The 23391-nt window shown below is 41.2% G+C and overlaps 1 long non-coding RNA gene across 2 annotated transcripts; it reads left to right on the forward strand.

The window, feature by feature from the left end:
• Nucleotides 1–598: 598 nt before the first annotated feature.
• Nucleotides 599–2953, forward strand: LOC141369482 (uncharacterized). 2 transcript variants are annotated; one of them, XR_012373370.1, is made up of 3 exons: nt 599–690; nt 2608–2699; nt 2807–2953. It is a non-coding gene; the product is annotated as an uncharacterized lncRNA (long non-coding RNA). The 2 variants fall into 2 exon arrangements; XR_012373282.1 differs by lacking the exon at nt 599–690 and adding an exon at nt 2096–2256.
• Nucleotides 2954–23391: the final 20438 nt, after the last annotated feature.

Raw genomic sequence — 23391 nt, forward strand, 5'->3', positions numbered from 1 at the left:
AGTAGAGAAATAATACTCAGACTTGCCTCGTGTGCCTTTAAATGTTTTAATTTAAAAAAACATTTTCAATACAAGTAAAAACAACCCAATATTTAAATTGGGGGTCTTCTTAGTTTTTCAGTTTACAAAGTCTGTCATCTAAATTGCGCTAAAGTGGATGAGCGATAAGACTCTCATTGGTTTATTGCACGTTACGCCCAAAACACACCCATTACTCATTACAAGAATAGGAACAACCCTTTTCGACTGTGCGCTCAGCGCACAAACCATTTTTTCTGTCGTTAAATTAGCAAAAGTGGAATCGGACATGCCGTTTAGACGTGTGCCGAGCGCTTTAGACAATGCACTTAGATCGTTAAAATAGGGCCCACAATGGCCCTCACCTGTGTGTGTTTGTTAGAAACAGAAGACATGTGATTGTTTTTCACATTCTGTTTGCAGTAAATAGCTTTCTTTGAAAGTTTTAAAGTGACAGTGTGTATAATGTACGCTCTGATGATGTCTCATATACTCACATTGTAATTTGTGTGTGTGTGTGTGTGTGTGTGTGTGTGTGTGTGTGTGTGTGTGTGTGTGTGTGTGTGTGTGTTTGTGTGTGTGTATTGGCAGCATCCATAATGCAGTGATCGCTGTGTTCCAGCGTAAAAATCTGTCAGAGAATGAACTTTACACACTGAATGAAGGGGTCAGGTGAGTGACCTATCAACACTATTCAACAGTACAATACAATACAATACAGCTAGCCCAAAAGCTACCGAATAAAAGAAGATTAACATATAAAACCACACGACTTTTACACAGAATTCTCTCTAAATTTCAGATAGCTTTATTGGCAAGACAAAGTACATTTTGCATTGCCAAAGCATCAGAATGACATAGTAACAGTAATTTACTGAATTATTAAAGTAACATTTAAAGGAACAATAAACAAAGATAAACAAGTAAATAAATAAGAGCATTGATGTTAAAACAAGGATAATAAATTACTATTATTATGACACAGAAAACTGTACTGTATCAAATTTACATTAACAATTACAATAATTCAAACAGATCAATATACTTTAAACATTTAAATGTGTAATGGGGGTGGGCGTGTAACAATATAATTATACTTACTAAATGTTAATGTGTTTGTCCCTCAGGAGTTGGCAAAAGCTAAATAATTTTCAGCTATTAATGAGTTACAAAAGCAGTAAATCAACTTTCCTCTGGTTGTGCACCAGGAATTGATGGTTTACCAGCAGAATTTTACAAGACTTTTTGGGGAATCATTGGAAGGGACTTTTTACAAGTTCTACAAGAAAGTTATAAAGCAAAGGTTTTACCAAAAAGCTGTCAACGAGCAGTGCTCTTACTGATTTCAAAGAAGGGAGATCTTTGTCTGTTAAAAAAAACTGGAGACCAGTTGTTGTCTTGTGTTCCAATTATAAAATTGTATCAAAGTGTTTGGCAAAAAGACTTAAATGTGACTTAAATGTGTCCTTGTGTCCAATGTGTCCTGGACCATAATTATCTTTTTAAGGTTCTTGAGAGCTATGGGTTTGGAGAATTAAATGGACAACAGTGTTTAAATCAGATTCTACCCCAAAAGGTAGCTGGTGGTCCCTGTACAAAAGACCCATTGAAAAAAGGGGGGGTGACCTTCAGTGGAGAATCTTACATTTTAGCTACAAACAGACACAAACAAACACTCCTTAATGGTACAGAAGATGAAGGTTGTCCTTTTTCTGGGGTGTCTGAAACAGTTTTTCATATTTTTATGGAGTGTCGACGTTTGCATAAAATTGTAGGTGTAATGGAAAACTGGAGTATACAATGTGTAGGAAATTTTTTTTTTTAATTATTTTTGGTCTGAAATACTCCATAAAATATAAATCTATATATAATCTAAAGTGGTTTTACTAAGTTACTTGTATGAGACAGCTAAGTTAGCAATCTGGTGTACAAGAAAAAACAAAGTAGAAGAGAGGGGAAGTGTGCATGCTGTCATGATGTCTCTTTCTCTCGCTCTCTTTTGCTCTCTCTCTCTCTCTCTCTCTCTCTCTCTCTCTCTCTCTCTAGACAGCTCCTAAAGACTGAACTGGGCTCTTTATTCACAGAGTATCTGCAGGTGAAGCAGTGATCAGATCAGATTCTGATTTATATCATCATCATTAATCATACAAACTTAATGAGTTTGATTGTATTTTTTTCAGAACCAGCTTTTAACAAAGGGAATGGTAATTCTGCGTGATAAAATTAGCTTTTATGAGGGTAAGATGTCATGTTGTTACCTGTTTTCTGATGTTTTTGATGGTAAAGGAGAATAACAGCTGCTACTGTTTCAGTGCTGTAGCTTTAAATAATAGGTTTTATTTGTTGAAAGGAGAAAGTGAGATGTGTGAGATATGTGATGTGTTTTCTGAGTTGTTTTTGGTGGCAGTATGATGTTACTTCACTCAAGTTCACACCTATGGTTTCACAGGATCTACAGTATGGACGTGTTGTTATGCTAACGTTTATCAAGCAAAAAAGTGTCTTAGTCTGGGTGTTTTATGGTGTCTCTCTTTCATATAAATGACTTTTTCTTTTCATTTTGAAGTCATTTTTGACCTCTGTGTGCAGGTCAAAAGTTGCTGGATTCTCTGTCAGAAACATGGGACTTTTTCTTCTGTGATGTTTTGTCCACACTGCAGGCCGTTTTCTATCCTGTCCAGGTGTGTCACTTGTTCATACAGATACATGTGAAGAGGCTCATTGACTGTATTTATGCATATGAGATGTTGCTGATGTCAGATTAGGGGCTTCTGGTTTGTGTTTTCAGGGTAAGGACCCGTCGGTGCGGCAGCTGGCACTGTTGCATTTCAGGAATATTATTACACTAATATTATAACATAAAACTGGACGATGCACTGATGCGCCCGCGTGCCCGAATCCCTCCGTCAATCGTTCAGATGCTGCTGATCCTTCAGGTAACGTGCAAGTGCGTTTACACTGCAAGCCACTTTCTATTGGGTTGTAATAGAAAGTTGAAGTAATCATTAAGTGCAGCCCCAGCACCACACACCTACGAGACTAAAACAGTGACGTCTTTAAGATTAGCAGGATCTAAACTAAACATGAAAAGAATTTACAAAATGTTAATCTAGGTGAAGCTAATGTCAGCAGCAAGGCTTTGAACCGGTTCACGGAAGGAAAACGAAAACCAGAAACTTTTGATGTTTTGCTAGCAACAGAAACAAAACCAGAAACTAAAAAAAAAGATGTTACGGAACAGAATCGTTTATTCAAAATAATGGTAACCGGTTAATACCATTATTTTTTCATTCTTTGACAAAATTTCTGTGCAATACTCAGTGAAGTTCACTTCCGGTCGTCGTTGACTCATCGGAGAAATGAGAAGCTTGCCACCAGCAGGTAGCCTACTCAAGCCCAAGTCTCTAATGCTCAATCATAAGAGGTAAATATTGTAGGCTACCAAATATCTCAAGATGTTTTTTTTTGTTTTTAATACTAATAAGTGGTGTAACGGATCGCAGTTGATCCCACGGTTCGTCTTGCATGCGATTCGCAGACTAATAATTTAAATAGGGTGAAAGTTTATCATTTGCACGTGTTTCAAAGGCTTGCAAATTTTAACACTTAAGTGATTTTAAACAATTTAACCACAAAAATGCGCTAAAGTGAGCAAATTTCTGTATGCACAGACGCACATGTGGTTGAATGTGTCCGGTCCAACTCCAATTAAACTTGATTATCCCTATGCCCTTCAAAGATCAGAACTCTTGATTTATAAATTAGAGAGAGAGATGAGCTACGGTGAACGTGATTTCACCAAGTAAGATGTGATCCTGGATCAATACCATTGCAGGATTAAGATTAGTGTGCATATTAGATTTAGGTTTAGGATTGGGTTAGGGGGTTTTAAGAAATACCTAACCTAACCCTAACACCATGTGGAGCGACTGTTTATGCTAATAATAATAATAACGCAATATCGCTGGATGAGGTGTGCATTATAACTCTACATCAGCCTGGATGTAATTAAGCCAGCGGCACGAGGCCACAGGCAGACATGCAGAATATAATTTAGCCCATTTAACTCTTTCGCCGCCAGCGTTTTTAAAAAAATTTGCCAGCCAACTTTTGTGATTATGAAAGAACAGACCCTCTTCTTTCAAACAAAAGAACCCGTTTCATCCTACCTTCAGAAGTTCTTTTGTAATCAGCTTTTTAATATGGGTAGGTTTCTGCAAAAACACCACATTTTGAGCTAATTCCATTTTTGTGACTGACTTTTCATAGAGATCCAATTCAGAGCGATCTTTAAAAGATGCAGCTGCTTGCCATAGGGCAATGCTTCCGGGTTTAAAAAGTTGTGGAAGTGCGCCACCTGGTGGATAATAGCGGTATTGCGGAAAGCCTGAAATACTCGTCATTGGCAGAGAAGCGTTTTCTCTTGATTGACGAGATATCTCGTCAATGGCGGCGAAAGTACGAGTTTAACCTGTTAGGTTGCTGTTTGTAATAAAAGGGTAGCATAGGAATAGCCTAGTAATATAGACTGTATATTATGTAACCATAGCAACATTAGCTTACCTTGGCTGCATCTGAAAGCTTAGGCACTTGATTTGTTGCCTCGCTGCTGAGGCAATGACTTCAGCAGCATGAAAGCAGCTCTGGGAAACGCATTGACTATCATAGCATAGCATAGCCATAAACCGGCATTGAACAGTGCCACATTGACAAAGCAGTCACCTGTGAAATGTTTAGAACATACAGCTAAGGTCGAACTATTTGTTGTTGAATTTCCAAATAAATTAACATTAGCCATTGGTAGGGTGACCAGCCGTCCCGCGTAGCGCGTGAACGCACAACGTTTGAAGCCCAATGCATGCGTCCCGCAAATTGAGACTGTGTCACGCATAATCAATGCTTGCTTAAAAAAAGTTGGTCGCTCTATATCCTTGAGCCCCAGGCAGCCAAACGAACATTACTAGACAGTTTAGGCTCGCTCGCCACTCGCACGCTACTGTTGCCCCTCAGTTGAACTGCTGACTAGGTTGTTGTCATGGTTGTTGTCAACTTTTCGCTGTTGTCATGACAGCGCAGTCCGCACGCAACCACGCACGTGCATCCCTTTTAGATGCGCGCTTTCCAATTCAAAAAATGGAGAAAGAGACTGAGTATGACTCTGCACCGTCATCATCAATTAAAAAGAGAAGGTGTGGGTACAAGAAAGACTGGGAAAATAAATATTTGTGGCTGAAAGTCCTAAAGATGTTTCCAGAACACTCAACAGTTTTTTCCTGCGCCTGCCTTACTAACATGCAAGTTCACCATCCTTCCTCCCTCTTCTCGTTCCGTGAACCCCTGAAGTTGTGACTTTTTTAAACTGTTTCTGTGTTGTTGAGCAACTTCAATTCCTGTTAATTCTATAATTTTATATTATAATTTATTTAAAGTGAATAAATTATAATGAAAAATAAATTAAATAGCTAAATACATTGTAAGTGAAAGTGCATCTGTCAATCATTGAATGTTCAAAATATTATGAATCTTTATTTAAATAAATACACATTGGTTGGCCTATTCATGAGCATACATCATGTTTAGGGCAATAGGGCATTATTAATATGCCATGTACACTGCAAAAAATTATTTTCAAGAAAAAAATGTCTTGGTATTTTTGTCTTGTTTTCGGAAAAATATCTAAAAATTCTTAAATTAAGATGCTTTTCTAGCAAAACGACCCAAGAAAATAAGTCTAGTTTTTAGACCAAAAATATCAAATGTAAGTGATTATGTGCATAAAACAAGGAAAAAATCTTGAATTTAGTGTTTTAGAAAAATTTTCAAGATTTTTCTGCTTACCCCATTGGCAGATGTTTTTGTTTTGTGCACAAAATCACTTAAATTTGATATTTTTTGTCTAAAAACTAAACTTATTTTCTTGGGTCGTTTTGCTCATCAAGAAAAAGCATCTTCATTTAAGAATTTTTAGATATTTTTACTGAAAACAAGACAAAAATACAAGATTTTGTTCTAGAAAATACGTTCTTTGCAGTGTAAGGTGGTATGTGCTAGAAATGGGTAAACCACTATCAATAAGTCGGCCCGTGGGTCGGGTGCACCGCCGGGCCAGGGAGTGTCCCACATTGTCCCTCAGAAACACACCCCTTGTCCCCCCTTGGGCTTATTAGCAGGTGGTCACCCTAGCCATTAGTCTTGTATATTAATGTTTTTCAGAAGCCTGTGCAATAATTTAGTTTTCTGACATCCATAGACTTTTCTTAACATGGTGCAATATTCCTTAGGGGTTGGTTTGTCAAAAAGGGGGTGGGGCATTGGACAGTAAAGAGTGTTTGTAGTAGTGACTGAAGGCGGTGAATGAGTACTCCTTATGTCACGTTTTTACTTAAGTCATAACAGCTCGTGAAAAATCATAGCTGACTGTGAAATGATTGTTTTGAAACTTATATTGTACGTACATAGCACCTAGACCTCAGTTATCATAAAAAATGTATGAAATTTCAGATTTGACAATATGGGACCATTAAAGGCGGAGTCCACGATGTTTGAAAAACGCTTTGGAAAAGGAGATGGGCCGACTTCCAAAACACACTTATAGCCAATCAGCAGTAAGGAGCGTGTCTACTAACCGACATCCTTGCCGGGTTGCGTATGTGTGGGGCGGGTCCATCAACAGAAGGTCCAGATTCTATTGGGGTAGGGGCGTGTTTGTTTAGGTGATTTCAAATATAAACATTGGCTTTCAAACATCGTGGACTCCGCCTTTAATGTCATTATCTAATTTTTGACAGGGGTAGCGTTAAGCTTTTGTATAGTAGGCTTTTGCATCTGAGCTCCTCATATCTTCACAATATACTCAACCACAAGTCTCTTTTTTTCGTCATTTAACTTTATTTATTTTAACTCCCCACAAACATTAAGTACACAGGCATTACAAAAACTGAACATCCTTATATGTTAATAAAACAATCAAAATAACAACAATAATACCATTCACACAGAAAAAAAACACAGCAAAACATTTGGTCTACTGATTTCCAAATATTCCAGAAAGCTGCCCCATCTCTGATTGAAAGTAGAAGTGGAATCTGTACGTTTTGCCAGCATGCACTCACATTATGCATTAGAAGTCATAAGCTCAATCCAGTCCTTGAAAGAGGGAGTATTGGTGCTCTTCCAGTTCCGTAGGATCACTCTGGCAGCTGTAATACATCCAGCAACAGCTAAACCAGCCTGCGCTTTAGATATTTCCTTCCGTAGAACAGTTATATCACCCAGAAGACAAAGCCTTGGAGAGCAAGGTATAGGCTGGCCCATCTATTTCTCAATAGCCTGAATAACTCCAACCACGAGTCTCTTACTTCTCAGGAGAAACTTAAAGTCCCTGTAAAGTCAGATATTAGATGTGTTCTGACTTTGTCACATGCTGTGGGGGCGTGTCCACTGTTGGTGTTGAAACCATGCCCACTCACAGAAAGCTGCCAGCTCTCTCAGCTTTCAAAAACTGCTGTGAGCTGAATGGATGCTCGCGACAGTAAACACCCTCTAGCTCGGTCTTGAATTCAGTCAGTTTTTTACGAGAAATTTCAAGTTTAAATGAGTTCCGATTTCGATTCATAAACTCATTCAATCTTTTCTTTGTCAATTTTCTTGCAATTAATGTCATATTATGGTCAGATAGACCAGTGACTAAATTATACGTTTTTATGATTCTGTCAGGTTTATTCCCAAAAATGTAATCTATCAGTGTTTGAGTATTCCTGGTGATACGTGTAGGAGCTTTGAGGAAATAAGCTTTGAATATTTAGATGACCTCCCAAAGTACCTTTAGGTTTTACCGTAGAATCCCAAACCACTTTGGCATGATTAACAGTTTGAAAATATAAAGTCTGGCTCTGTTTGGTCAGTGCTTGTATTTGGAGTGGTCTTACTTTGGCACGGACAGTAGCTCTGAATGGTCCAGCCTGTCGCCCCTCAATTGCACGTCCATCTGCCTGCTCTGTCGTTCTCACAACATTGTGAAACTGTATGTTCAGATTAGGGTTGCCAACCGTTCCATTTAATACGGAATCGTCCCGTATTTGACACATAAAATTCTTGTTCCGTATTGAACTGATACGGAACGCAGTTTGTTCCGTATTTTATGAAAATTAATTCAGTGCAAATACATGACAGACACATAGCATGTCAGCCATGAACGAAGACCGCGTCATTTGTATAAGAAAACCCTGACGGTGAGGTAATTTCTCCCTGTTTGTCTATGATCAGCGTAGCGTTTTTAACATCTTGCAGCCCCATCAGGGGATTCCCTTTTAATTGGTCATTTCAGTACAAAAATATAGAATTGAATGGGAAAATGACTACCCGTGGCTGGAATGCGTGAGGGACAATGAATACAAGGCCAATTGTACCATATGCCGTCGCGTTTTTTCTGTTTGTCACGGCAGAGGAGCACGCATGAGGAGATAATCACAAGAGGAGCGAGAGGCTGCGGGCACAGGATGGAGCAATGTCAATGTCAATGTCCGTCAGTCGTCTCCAGAGGCTCATGTGGTATGTAAATATGTGGATTTTTAAAACTCAAATATAGTTGATAAAAAGTGATTATATTAAAAGAGATAGTACAGGTTTAGCCTAACAATCCACATATATATCTCTCCAGTGCTCTCCCTCTGTTCCTGTGTCCCGCTCCCTCCCGTCTCATAATGTGGCAATCATTTCTGAATCTGATGGGTTTCTAATTAAATAATTATGGATTTAGATAGCTCAAGGTTTAAAAGGGGGTGGGGTCTTTGAAGAGGGCGTATTATAAACTTATCAAAACCATGGTTTATTGTTGGCAAAATGATTATGATAGCCTTTATTTCACATCTATGTGGTTCAGTCTTGTAAACTTATTAGGCATACTTTGCTATTCATTAAATATTAAGGCCTAAGAATTTGTATGAAATATATTTATCTAAATTTATTAATTAGTTTCCACTATTTTCACCAGAAGTCTTCATTTCAGTTTTTTTTTTCAAAATTCTCTTCTGTGGGGGCATGTCACCCGACCCAGGCAACACCCCCCCCCCCCCGTTCCTTATTTCAATTTCAGAAAGTTGGCAACCCTAGTTCAGATCCCTGTGCCAAGCCTCATCTTTGCTGGTCAATAGAGTCCGGAAACCTGCGGGCATTCCGGGTGATACAGACTTGACCTGATCGATGGTATCCAGGGCAGGAAACTTTACTTGTTGGTGTGTGAGGAGGCCCTTCGCCCTGTCAACAGGTGTATCCACAAGGCCCGGGCCTGGATTAAGTTGTATATCTCCCATGAGCAAGACCCAGAGAAAGAGGTATGATACCGCATAAAATTTGTTTGCTTTAATGCGGTTAAAGTGACACATTGCTGCGCGTAAAGTGCCCCATAGACCATGGATTAAAAATGAGGGATAGACGGTGAGTTGCCCATATCCAAAGTTATAGAGATGAAGTTTGTTAGCGCCATAGCTTACTTTTTGAGCATTTCTCACAAGCTTTGGTCGGGCTCTGGGTGTAAATGATCCAACTATAGAGTAGTAGTAGATTAAACAGGAAGGCTGGACATCACGTTGAAAGAAGGCCAGTAGATCAGTGGTGTGATGAGCTTCACGGCAGAAGGAACTGGGTCTATTAGTCTCAGTGTCCTCGGGTTCGAGGACAAGACAGGGAAAGAGAAACAAAATCTTATTTGTGTAGGGGCTGCTCGCATGTAATGCAAGTGTCATACAGTAAAATTGTTGAATATTTGCTTGATTCTGGACAAGCGAACTATTGAGGCATAAGTATATTTACCAGACAAACTATGTGAATGCTTTGTTTTGTTCCGAACAAGCTAACTATTGCAGCATAAGTATATTTACAGGATGAGTTATGTGAATGCATTCTTAAAGAGATATGTCTTTAGTTTAGACTTAAATCAATTGACTGTCTGATACTCGAACATTGTTGTGTAAATCATTCCAGAACTTAGGGGCCATGTAGGAAAAGGATCTACTACCTTTAGACACTTTTGATATTCTATGAATAATTAAGTGACCAGAATTTTCCGACCACAGTGTTCACGATGGATTGTATTCTGATAGTAATTCTCGAAGATACGGTGGTAGGCCATTTAGGGCTTTGTAGGTTGTAGTGTTGTTGTATTGTTGTAGGCATGACGAGCAGCAACACTTAACTGTATACTTTATGTATTTAATAAAACACCAGGAGACGGAGCTCCCGTGCCGTGAGCATCTTTACTAACTTTCAATCTGTCAGGCATAAGCAATCGATCCAAAACAATCGACACACACACATATGCATCAACTTAATCAAACATCGAGTGTGTCGAACCAAAATCCACCACATCCTCCTTTTTTTAGCAAAACACAAGAAATGTAATTTACATTCAATCTGTGTTAATCAAATAAACCCTTTCACATATTCAAGCTTATCAAACAGAAACAAATTGAACAATTGACTATTTAAACAATCAAAACACCATATTAATTATTAACTTACAAGTTTACTCTGTAAACATCAGTAATACCTTTACATTTCTTTATTAGTTTTTCTGTTGTAGATAACCTTTCCTTTTTTTTTTTTTTTTTTTTTTTTTACTTGTCCATCACATAATCATCAAATCTAGCAGGGCGGATTACTGCCCTACCACTTCTAGTATGGCATGTTGTACGTTCATCCACGCTCACCGGAGAATGCTCAGGAGAGCAGGCAGGTAGAATGGGTGTCCTAGCATATATCTCTTCTGAATGTTCATCAGGATCCACACTGTTGTACAGACTCTTATGTATCTTTCTCAAGTGGCGTCGGTTCCTTCTGAATGTCTTTCCAGCTGGCGTTTGCACTGTGTAAGACCGTGGTTCATCTCTCTGTTGCACCACTACAGCAGGCTTCCATCCACGCCGAGTCTGCATATGTACTGAGCAACGCACTGCAAACGGAGTATGTGTGAAAGCACAACGGATGCTTGACGGACCGCACCGCATACGTACTGCAACACGCACCGCAAACGCACTGCATACGGAGTATGTGTGAAACAGGCGTCAGTCTTCCTCATGTTACGTAAAACACACATTTGATTATGTGTTCCTGTCTGTGAAATCCAGGTTTCACGCTGAACAGATCCGGTTTCACGCTGAACAGATCGTGCATCGGAGCTCCGTCGAGTTCTTCATCGAGTTCTTCATCTAAAAGCCTTTTTTTAACTATCTTATTCCTATTTATATATTAAGCTTTACCTAGGAATACTTTACCGTGAGGATTATTGAGCAGTACTACCACGTGAAACTATTTATCACTAATAAACACCCACAGTGTTAGCATATAGCCCGCTAGCTTCAACAAACGCTGCCGACTGAAGCTAGCATTTTCCGATCTAATGGCGGATTCATCTGATATATGCTTTTCTGACCTGTCCTCGCCTGAGCGGGAAGCTACGAAGGAGTTGATCGGTTTGAGCAGATCCAACGCGAGCTACAGCGCCCACTTCACCATGTCTCCGGACGTCCACAAGCGACCGAGGAATGCGACAAACGAGTACTCCACGCGATGCAGCTTTACGGACCGTAAGCGAGTGAACGGAGACGCCATTGCCCAACATGAAAGCGATCGGGAAGCTGTGGAGGAGCCGCTGCCCGGCCTTCGCAGATTCAGCATGCCCAACATCACCCTGGACCCAGACGTTCGCAGGCGACTGAGGCGTACCACAACCAAACCCCCAACGCGATGCAGCTCCGCGGAGCGCGTTCGGGTAAACAAAGACGCCATCGCCCAGCATGAAAGCGGTAAGACTCCGCTTGTTATTGTAACATGTACTACTTGCTACATGTATAGTTTAGCTTCTGCCGTTAGCATAGATGGGTTTACATGCACTAAGTGTATTGAAGTATTAAGATTAACTGAGAAGGTTGCTGAACTAGAATCGCGCATCCGAACGCTAGTTGAGGATAGCAAAACCGCTAATGTTACTGTTGTAAATACTGTATCGAGCGAAAAGACTAATGGCTCGGTTCCGACATCAGATGCTAATGTAAACATTACAAACAATGTATCGAGCGCACATAGTGTTCCGACATCAGATGCTAATGTAAACATTATAAATACTGTATCGAGCGCGCATAGTGTTTATCATAATACACATGGCTCGGTTCCGACATCAGAGTCAAGTCGGCGGTCTAACTGGGTGACTGTCAGGCGGCATAGTCATATACGGCGTCCATCTAAGACCCATAACGTTACGGTACTTTCTAACAGATTCGATCCCCTAAGGAATACACTAGCTGAAACACCTGTTAAAAGTGCCCTGGTCATTGGAGATTCTATACTCAGGAACACTAACATTGAGGCACCAAACACCCTAGTCGACTGTATACCGGGAGCCAGAACGTCTGACATTAGATCCAAACTTAAAGTGCTGGCTAATGCTAAACGGAAGTTTTCTAAGATTGTTATTCACGCCGGAACAAATGACACCAGACTCCGACAGTCGGAAATCACCAAAGATAATATTAAGGAGATGTGTGAAATTGCAAAAACAATGTCAGACAATGTAATATGCTCTGGTCCCCTCCCCGCCTACCGGGGAGATGAAACACATAGTAGACTAGTGTCTCTCAATGGCTGGATGTCAAAGTGGTGCCCTCAGCATAATGTAGGGTTTATAGACAATTGGAAGCATTTCTGGGGTAGACCATTTCTCCTAACCCGAGATGGCCTTCATCCGACATCAGAAGGAAGTGCTATACTCACCAGAAATCTGATTAATATTCTTAATTCTGATATAGTATGACTATCCAGGGCCCAGGTCAGGAAACAGACAGATCAGCTTAACTGTCCGTCTGTTAGCTGGCATGATATGTCTAGATCACATATATCCCAGAACTTCGAGTCGATCTTACCAGAATATCAACACATTTCAACTGTATCTGTTCCCCGAACAAGCAAATACAGAGCACCGCTTGCCACATCACGTACAAATTTGACCAACATAAAATTAGAAAACAATACATTACAAGATGAACCTCGAATGTTAAAATTCGGCCTTCTTAACATTAGATCGCTTACCAATAAAGAACCTATTGTTAATGAAATAATTAATGACCAAAACTTAGATGCACTCTGTTTAACAGAAACCTGGCTTAAAGCAGACGACTACATTAGTTTAAACGAATCCACCCCACAAGACTATTATTATAAACACGAACCTAGGTTAAAGGGGAGAGGGGGTGGTGTAGCTACAATATACAACAAAATTTTTAAAGTAAACCAAAAATCTGAACTAAAATTTAAATCATTTGAACTAATATTGTTAAATATGGAAATAACTGATCGTAACCACAAACAGCTCTCTTTTGCCTTAGCTACAATCTATAGACCTCCGGGCCACCATGCAGATTTCCTTAAAGAAATAGCAGATTTTCTGTCTGAGCTTGTAGTCACTGTAGATAAAGCTCTTATCGTTGGTGATTTTAATATTCATGTGGATAACCATAAAGATGCATTAGGACGTGCGTTTATGGATGTTCTAAATTCTCTCAATATTAGACAAAACGTGACAGGGCCAACGCATACTCGTAAGCACACATTAGACTTAATTCTGTCACTCGGGCTTAATATTAATGACATCAAAATATCACCTCAGAGTGATGCAGTTTCTGACCATTACCTTGTGTCATACACTGTACTTCTAGATAGGATCACTCAATCCACAACATGCTACAGATTAGCCAGAACAATAATTTCCACCACTAAAGATAGCTTTATTAGCACTCTTCCAGACCTGTCCCAAATTAAACATGCAGATAACTGTGATGATCTAGATATTGTAATAGAAAACCTAAACAATGTCTGTTCTAACACATTGGATGCCGTTGCTCCCATTCGAAAAAAGAGAATCAAAGAAAAGCCGCCAGCTCCATGGTATGATCATCACACCGCAGCTCTTAAAAAGGCAACTAGGAAAATGGAAAGAAATTATAGAAGCACAAAATTAGAAGTATGGCGTGCAGCATGGAAAGATAGTGTTAAACACTACAGACAGGCTATTAAAACCGCCAGATCTACCTATCTTAGCAAGCTTATAAATGAGAATCATAATAACCCTCGTTTCCTCTTTGGCACCGTTGCAAAACTGACTAGAAACAAAGAACAAACAGAAACCAATAGTAAACTCCAACACAATAGTAACGACTTCATGAACTTCTTTTCTAACAAAATTACGGCTATAAGGGAAAACATCGTAGCTACACAGGCAGCCACCACTCTACCCGTTAGTTCACTTAACACTAGACTACCACACGAACATCTTGATTCATTTAAACCTACTACAATAGAAGAGCTCTCTAAACTAGTAACGTCATCCAAATCATCGTCCTGTATATTAGACCCCGTTCCCACAAAACTACTTAAAGAGGTATTTCCTGTAGTGTCAACCCCGGTTCTAAATATCTTTAACTCATCGCTAGAAATAGGATACGTTCCAACATCTTTCAAACTAGCAGTTATTAAACCGCTGATTAAAAAACCACAGCTTGATCAGGGAGAGCTTAATAACTTTAGACCAATCTCAAATCTCCCTTTTCTTTCGAAAATATTAGAAAAGGTAGTGGCAAGCCAGTTACGCACATTTTTGACAAATAATAGTACATATGAAAAGTTCCAATCAGGATTCAGGCCCCACCATAGCACAGAGACAGCGTTGCTTAGAGTTACAAATGACCTCCTATTAACATCCGATCGTGGTGAAATCTCAATTCTTATATTATTAGACCTTAGTGCAGCCTTTGACACAATAGATCATACAATCTTACTCAATAGACTAGAAAACTATGTTGGTATCAGTGGTCAGGCGCTAGCATGGTTTAGGTCGTATCTAACCAATCGCTATCACTTTGTTTATGTAAACGAGGAAGAGTCATATCACTCCCTGGTTAAATACGGTGTACCGCAGGGATCGGTTTTAGGTCCTATCCTGTTCTCGTTATACATGTTACCTCTAGGAGACATTATCAGGAAACATAACATAAGTTTTCACTGCTATGCGGATGATACCCAGCTTTACATCTCCTCACATCCCAGCGAAACACACACGTTTTCTAAGCTAACAGACTGCCTTAGCGATGTTAGTGACTGGATGGCACATAACTTTCTTAAGCTGAACTCCAATAAGACAGAGATACTTATTATTGAACCAAATCGCTACAAACATAATATGTCAGATTACACGTTGCACATAGATGGCTGCACTGTGGTGCCATCTTCCACGGTAAGGAACTTAGGTGTGATGTTCGACAGCAACTTATCCTTCGATAGTCACATCGCCAACGTCTGCCGTACAGCTTTCTTCCACCTTAGAAATATCTCGAAAATACGCCATATACTGTCTACATCTGACGCAGAGAAGCTTATCCATGCTTTTATGACCTCTAGAATAGACTATTGTAACTCGCTACTCGGGGGATGCCATGCAAATCAAGTAAACAAGCTTCAGCTAGTTCAAAACGCTTCCGCAAGGGTACTTACTCGATCTAAAAAGTACGACCACATAAGCCCAATTCTGGCATCATTACACTGGCTACCAGTTAAATATCGCATACAATTTAAAATATCACTACTCACCTACAAAGCTTTAAATGGCCTAGCACCCTCATACCCTAGAGAATTACTATCAGAATACAATCCATCACGCACACTACGGTCACAAAATTCTGGTCTCTTGATTATCCCTAGACTATCAAAAGTGTCTAAAAGTGGAAGGTCATTTTCCTACTTAGCCCCTAAGCTCTGGAATGATTTACCAACCGATGTCCGAGAATCAGACACAGTCGATAATTTTAAATCTAGACTTAAAACTTTTCTCTTCAACAAAGCATTCGCATAATTTGTCTAGTAAAAGTACTTAACTCGAAATAGTTATTTGTACCGAACAAAGCACTCGCGGTCATAAACAGACCAACCAAATAAATAAATAAAAACCTTATCTTAACGTATAGTCGGATTGCGATTTTGGAACTTTCGTGTTCTTGTGAATAGTATGCCATACAAACCCGTTTGCCACTGATCGTGCATTAACGGCGTCAGTGGGGCATCCAGCCTTAGTCAAACGGGTTGGCACGTATGGTTGGGTTGGGCTTTTGGCGCTTTCTTTATATTGCGAATACTATGCCATACAGACCCGTTTGCCACTGAACCTGCATTAACGACGACAGTGGGGCTTCCAGCCTTAGTCAAACGGGTTGGCACGTATGGTCGGGTTGCGATTTTGGCGCTTTTTTGTGTCTTGTGAATAGTATGCCATACAGACCCGTTTGCCACTGAACCTGCATTAACGACGACAGTGGGGCCTCCAGCCTTAGTCAAACGGGTTGGCACGTATGGTCAGGTTGCGATGTTGGCGTTCTCATGATCTTGTAAATAGCATGCAATATAGACCCGTTTGCCACTGAACCTGCATTAACGACGACAGTGGGGTTACAGGCCTTAGTCAAACGGGTCGACAGGTTTCATTTTCTCTGTCTCTTAAAAATCAGAAGGTGACCCTTAGTTACCATATATACCGTCGCAGTGGGCCCCCAATTTGCAAAATCCTCAACTGTGGATAATATAATTATGCCGCAATAGTTAGTCTGTCTGAAACTAAGCTGATTAAACCACATCACTGTGTGACACTTGCATTACATGTGAGCGGCCCCTACGCTAATATGATTTTGTTTTTCTCTCCCTGTCCTGTCCTCGACCCTGAGGACAATGGGACAAACAGACCCAGTTCCGGTAGATGTGAAAGTCGACTCACCTCTGATCTACTGGTCGTCCATCACTGTAATGCCCAGCTGATGCCTGACCAACGACCACCGGCAGAACCCGCTTAATCCCCGCATAATCCCCGCTTAATCTCCTTATCCGTTTATATGTGTTTATATACATATATATCTCCCAAGGGTTTTTCCCTCCTAGGACTTTTTATTTTTTTTTTCCTCGGCTCAACAACCCGGGGTTTTTGTTTTTTTTCTCCTAGGGGGTTTTTTACCCCGGGGAGGTAGCCTGCTTGGGCTTAATTTAGCATCTTCTCCTAGACGTTACATTAGTAATACGCTCGTTCATAATGTCGAGTCATAGCCTCAGCAAATTTGACAGCTTATGCTATTGTGTATTATGTTGTGCTATCTGTCATTTCTCTGTGCTTTTACTGCTTCTATTAATGTAAAGCTGCTTTGAAACAATTGAGTATTGTGAAAAGCGCTATATAAATAAAATTGAATTGAATTGAATTGAATTGAATTGTGGATCCTGGAGTCAGCACAGGTAGTGACTTTGCACTTCGGTTGTACCAACACCGCCTACTCGACTGCATATCCTCCAGGTTCTTGTGTACATGTAGTGGGATAGACTGTTGAAGCACAGCACTAGAGCATGGGAGTGTGCTCCGCAGGACCCTTCCCATTAACATTTGTGCAGGAGATGCATTCAGGCCTGTCACTGGAGTGTTTCTTAAGGACAGTAGCACCAGATGTGGGTCTGTGCCTGTTTGCATCGCTTTCTTCAGTGCATGTTTAACAGTCTTTATAGCTCTTTCCGCAAGTCCATTGGACTGGGGATATCCAGGACTGGAGAAAGTGAGTTTAATGTCCCATGACGCTGCGAATGACTTCATTTCATAGCTGGCAAAAGGAACATTGTCACTCACCAGTTCTTTCGGGATACCATGTCTGGCAAAGACTGATTTCATTTTTTGTATTACAGAGTGGGCGGTCTTGTCAGGTAAGTTCAGTACCTCTGGATATTTTGTCAAATAGTCCACTAGCAACAGATAAGACTGACCTCTCAGCTCGAAGATATCCACTCCAATCTTAATCCACGGTAATTCAGGGATATCATGTGTGATGAGTGGTTCTTTCTGATGTCGTGGCTGGAGTTGTTGACAAGGTGCGCATTTCTCCACCATCATCTCAATGTCATGCGACATTCCAGGCCAGTAGAGGGATTTTCTTGCTTTGGCTTTTGTTCTCTGGATACCTTGGTGAGCTATGTGCAGTTTTTCTAAGATGACTTTTTTGAAGCTCTGAGGAATGATTATCTTGTCTCCTACCATCACGATGCCATTCTGTATGCTGATTTTGTGTCTCATAGGCCAGTAACTGTGTAGGTTGCTGTTCATGCTGCGTCTTTTCCGTGGCCAGCCAGTTTCAACCCTCTTACACAACTCTTGCAACACTTGGTCTGCAGCAGTGGCTTCTTTCAATTGTTGAAGTGTCTGTGTACTCAATGCATCAGTGGCCTCTAGCCCATGCACAACTTTCTCATCATAGAGGTCTTCACCATCATCATCTGCCTTATTTACAGTTGCACGGGACAGCGTGTCAGCAATATACATGTGCTTACCAGGAGTGTATACAATGTTCAGATCATACTTTTGTAGTTGCAAGAGCATTCGCTGCAAACGTGCTGGTGCTTTGCACAGTTGTTTTTGCATGATGTTCTCGAGGGGCTTGTGATCTGATTGTACTGTAACAGGCTTCCCGTATATGTACTGATGAAACTTTCTCGCTGCGAAGAGTATTGCGAGTAACTCTTTCTCAATCTGAGCGTATCTTTGCTCAGTGTCAGTGAGTGCTCGCGATGCATAACACACAGGGTGTCCCTCTTGCATGAGACAGGCTCCCAAACCGTCTTTTGATGAGTCTGCCTGTATTGTTAGAGACTTCTTGTGATCATAGAACCTCAGCACAGGTGATTTTGTCAGGGCAGATTTTAAACTCTTTAAAGCAGCACTATGATGGGAATCCCACTGCCAGGCAGCATCCTTCCTCAGTAATTGTCTTAGTGGCGCTGTAAGTGAAGCTTCATTTGGAATGTACTGCGCTAAGTACTTAGTCATGCCCAGTAGGCGTTGCAGGCCTTGTTTTTCCTCTGGGGGTGGCATGTCCACGATCGCCTTCACTTTTGCATCATGAGGACGGAGGCCGTCTGGTGTGATGATGTGTCCCATGTACGCCACAGTGTTGACCTTAAACTGGATCTTATCAGCATTAAATCTCACATTGGCTGCTTTTGCTCTTTCCATGACCTTGTCAAGGATGTCATTATGCTCCTGCTCTGTTGAGGCAGCGATGATCATGTCATCGGCAATGATGTGTACTCCATGTATGTCACCAAATGTTTCGCAATTCTTCTGCTGAAACACTTCACTTGCAGATTTTATACCAAATGGTAGTCTCCGAAAACAATATCTGCCCCATGGTGAGTTAAAAGTGCATAGTTTTGATGATGGGTCGTCCAACTTAATCTGCCAGTAACCGTCTTTTTCATCGAGGATGGTAAAGATGGACTTTCCAGCCAGGTTACTGCACACATCCTCAGGAGTTGGAATGGAATAGTGTTGGCGCTTTATTGCCTTGTTCAGGTCACGAGGATCCAAACATACCCTCAGTGTACCATTCTTCTTTTCTGTTATAACAAGGCTGTTTACCCATTCTGTGGGCTCTGTTACAGGGGTTATAACACCTCTTTGCACAAGATCTTCAAGTGTTTCTTTCAGCTTGTCTCGAACAGATAGCGGAATATTTCTGCATCCATGAATCACCGGCGTGACTGTTGGGTCAATGTGTATATGATGAACTCCTGGAAACTCACCTAACCCGGTGAAGACAGATGGATGCATCTTGACCAGCTCCTCTTTGGTGGTTGCAGACTTTTTGTTAAGCAGCTCAATCCTTTTCACAAGCTGCAGCTCCTCACACGCTGCTCTGCCTAAGATCGGCATTTCTGATTGGTCAGAGACATAGAACTGTAGTGTGGCTTCAGCTTTGTCTGTCTTGCATTTCAGTGACACAACACCTTTCGGGCTGGAGCGTATACCCCCAAATGCTACTAACACTGTAGATGTAGGCTGAGGCTGGACTGGACCAGGGAGTTCTTGTATAACTGATAGAGGTAACACATTAGCCTCTGCACCAGTGTCTAGTTTGAATTTTATCTCCACACCTCGGATGATGGCTGTTGTGTACCACGAACTGTCCTTTATTTGTTGCACATCTTGTACGTGAGCGTGCCTCAAAATGCCTATGTACATTGAGTCCATTTCATTCACTATGCTATGTACTGTCTTTGCTCTGCTATCATTATGACTGACAGAGTGGCATACCTTTGAGAAATGGTTGCTTTTCCCACACTTATGACATACTGCTCCAAAGGCTGGGCATTGGCGTGGCTCATGGCTCTTTCCACATCTGCGACAGTTCCGTGTTGCTGATTTCTTACTGCTCTTATTTTTTATACTTGGCTTTCTCTGATCTGTTGCTCTTCCTATGGCATTTATTTGAGAATCTTGACCGGCAGGGGCATTTTGCATTGCCTGTATCTGCGTTTTAGCTAACTCTGTTGCCCTGCATATTTCAATAGCTCTGTGTAATGACAAATCATTTTCCCGGAGCACTCTTTCTTTAAGAGAAGGGTTTGTTATGCTAAACACGAGCTTATCTCTAAGCATGTCATTCTCACTTGGACCAAACTCACAATCTTTGCTTTTCTGTCTCAGCTCTGTGATGAATCTGTCCACTGAAATGCCTTCTGCCATGGGATGAGACCAGAATTGATGCCTCTCAAACACAACGTTTTTTTGTGGGCTGCAGTAGTCACGGAATGCTTTGAGCACGTCTTCCATTGTCTCGTTCTCTTCATCGGCGAGAGTGATGTTGAGTGTGTTATACACTTCTAACGCCTCTTCACCAACGGTGTGTAGCAAGATGGCTATTTTCACTTTGTTGTCTTTTCCACTCGCACCCGTCGCGGTCATATACAGACGAAAACGCTGCTCCCATCTTCGCCAGTTTTCCGCTAAATTGCCCGTTAACATTAATGGCGAGGGCGGCTTGAATTGCTCCATATTCATACACGTTTAACATGCAAAGTGTTAGCCGGCGTGCAAAACAAGTCGTTTCAGTTCGCTGTACTCACTCCGAATCCTTGTACTTCTGACACCATGTTGTGTTGTTGTATTGTTGTAGGCATGACGAGCAGCAACACTTAACTGTATACTTTATGTATTTAATAAAACACCAGGAGACGGAGCTTCCGTGCCGTGAGCATCTTTACTAACTTTCAATCTGTCAGACATAAGCAATCGATCCAAAACAATCGACACACACACATATGCATCAACTTAATCAAACATCGAGTGTGTCGAACCAAAATCCACCACATAGGTGATTAGCAATATTTTAAAATGTATGCGATATTTATCTGGTAGCCAGTGTAAGGATGCCAAAATTGGGCTTATGTGACCATACTTCTTAGATTGAGTAAGCACTCTTGCAGCGGCATTTTGAAGCAGCTGAAGCTTGTTTACCTGATTTGCATGACACTCGCCGAGTAAAGAGTTACAATAGTCTATTCTAGAGGTCATAAAAGCGTGTCTGATGCAGTCAATATATGGCGCATTTTTGAGATATTTCTAAGATGAAGAAATGCTGTGTGGCAGAAGTTGGAGATATGATTATCGAAAGATAGATTGTTGTCGAATATTACACCTAAGTTCTTGACTGTGGAAGATGGCACAACAGTGCATCCATCTATGGGCAACTTGTAATCTGACATATTTTGTTTGGAGCAATTCGGTTCGAAAATAAGTATCATGGCCGCCATCTCGGGGTCGAACACGGCAGGGACACGGCAGGGTGGCTCCGTGTCGGCGTCTGAGGATGACAACCCCCCCTCCGATGCTATGACAGACACCGAATCCCCGGGAGGACCGACAGAGGATGGAGGTAACGTAGAACACGTACTTTCCGTCTCCATCGGCACCTCAACTGGTTGCGAATCAGGGCGCTGGGGGCCGGTGGACAAACCAGCTGTCTTACCCAGCACCGTGATACGAAGGTCATCTCTCCGGAGCTTCACAGCCGCCTTCTTAGGGGCGCTAGGCACCGGAGGTCGAGCATCCCGGAGGAACTTCACTCGACCTCGCAGATCCGCGAGAGTCATGCCCTCACAAGTGGGGCATGTACCTCCCACGAACGCCGCCTCTGCGTGCTATATGCCAAGGCACGAGATGCAAGGATCGTGTCCATCGCAAGGACCCATGTATTTGCCGCATCCGGAAGTCGAACACAGCCGGCAAGTCATCTTTAAAAAGATGCTCCCGACTCAAGCAAGTGAGTGTTGTCTTTAAAAAGACGCGAAACACTGCAAAACTCTTTTAGAGGATTCACTCTTTCAGGTGCTAGATGTTGATGCAGCACACAGGGAGCAGCTACACACACACACTCTTCAAAGTAAAAAAAAAGAAAGAGGTGGAACACTCGTAGGCTCGCTGAAGGGTGCATTTGCCCCACCAACCAACACAGAGATCTATCCTTCAAGTTCAGAGAGACCTTCTCGTGAGCAGATTGCTGCCAGCTTTCGAAGCGTAAAAAGCTGATTCGATTTCTGCACCTGCCTCTCGTTAAATACCCAAGCGGTGGGGCACCGCCGGCAGATGCAAATATCTGAATGCCAAGTTCATTGGCGTATTTGCAGTATCTCGAAGTAGATTGGTCCCGCGAGTCGCGTTCCCAATTCGTTGGTCATGACGTGACGTCGTAGTGACCGACTGAAAGGAACAGGAAAATTTATATATTTAAGAAATGCTATGCTATGATAGTCTTGCTATTATATTTTCTTAAGCGATTCATACCGTAAATGTCCAGTTTTTTATTAAACTACTGACTATAGTTTGATAAACTTCCCACTGGAAGGGTTTCAGGACAAGCACGGCGGATACAACTCAAGCCATTTTTATTTGAAATACACGCATGTGACATTTGTTGCTTAACCACAAGGTGCTATTTGCTAGTTGCTAGGTTGTAAACCGGCAAGCGTACCAGTCCTGACTAAAAGCAAACCGAAACTGAAACCAACGGTGGCGCCTGCGCACTCACTAATTATGCATATCGTCGCTGCCTGATGAAACTCACGTATGTCCAAAACGGTAACTTTTCAGAAAGTGAAAAAAACACTGTATATCAAAAGCAGTTAAATGTAGCGTTGTCATACTTGGTACGGCATATTTACATGTAACCATATTCTTGCCAGTGTCATGATATAATCCACATTTGACCAAAATTGAGTTTAAATGGACATGCGTGCATATTTTACAGTAACTTTGATCGATACGCGTTCTTCCGATCATTAATTAGAATGGCCAAAGTCGCGTTTCGTATTGACAGATGAATACGCTCAGTTTATTAAATAGCCTACGTCTTGGTTAAATACGCTTACTTTATTTAATATTAATTATAAGTGTATTAAATGTCTCTTGCAAACCATTAAGGGACAATGAATCAATACACTGACATGGTATTGCTACACAACAGGGGCGTCAGT

This window comes from Misgurnus anguillicaudatus, chromosome 1 (assembly GCF_027580225.2).
Source record: "Misgurnus anguillicaudatus chromosome 1, ASM2758022v2, whole genome shotgun sequence".
NCBI lineage: Eukaryota > Metazoa > Chordata > Actinopteri > Cypriniformes > Cobitidae > Misgurnus > Misgurnus anguillicaudatus.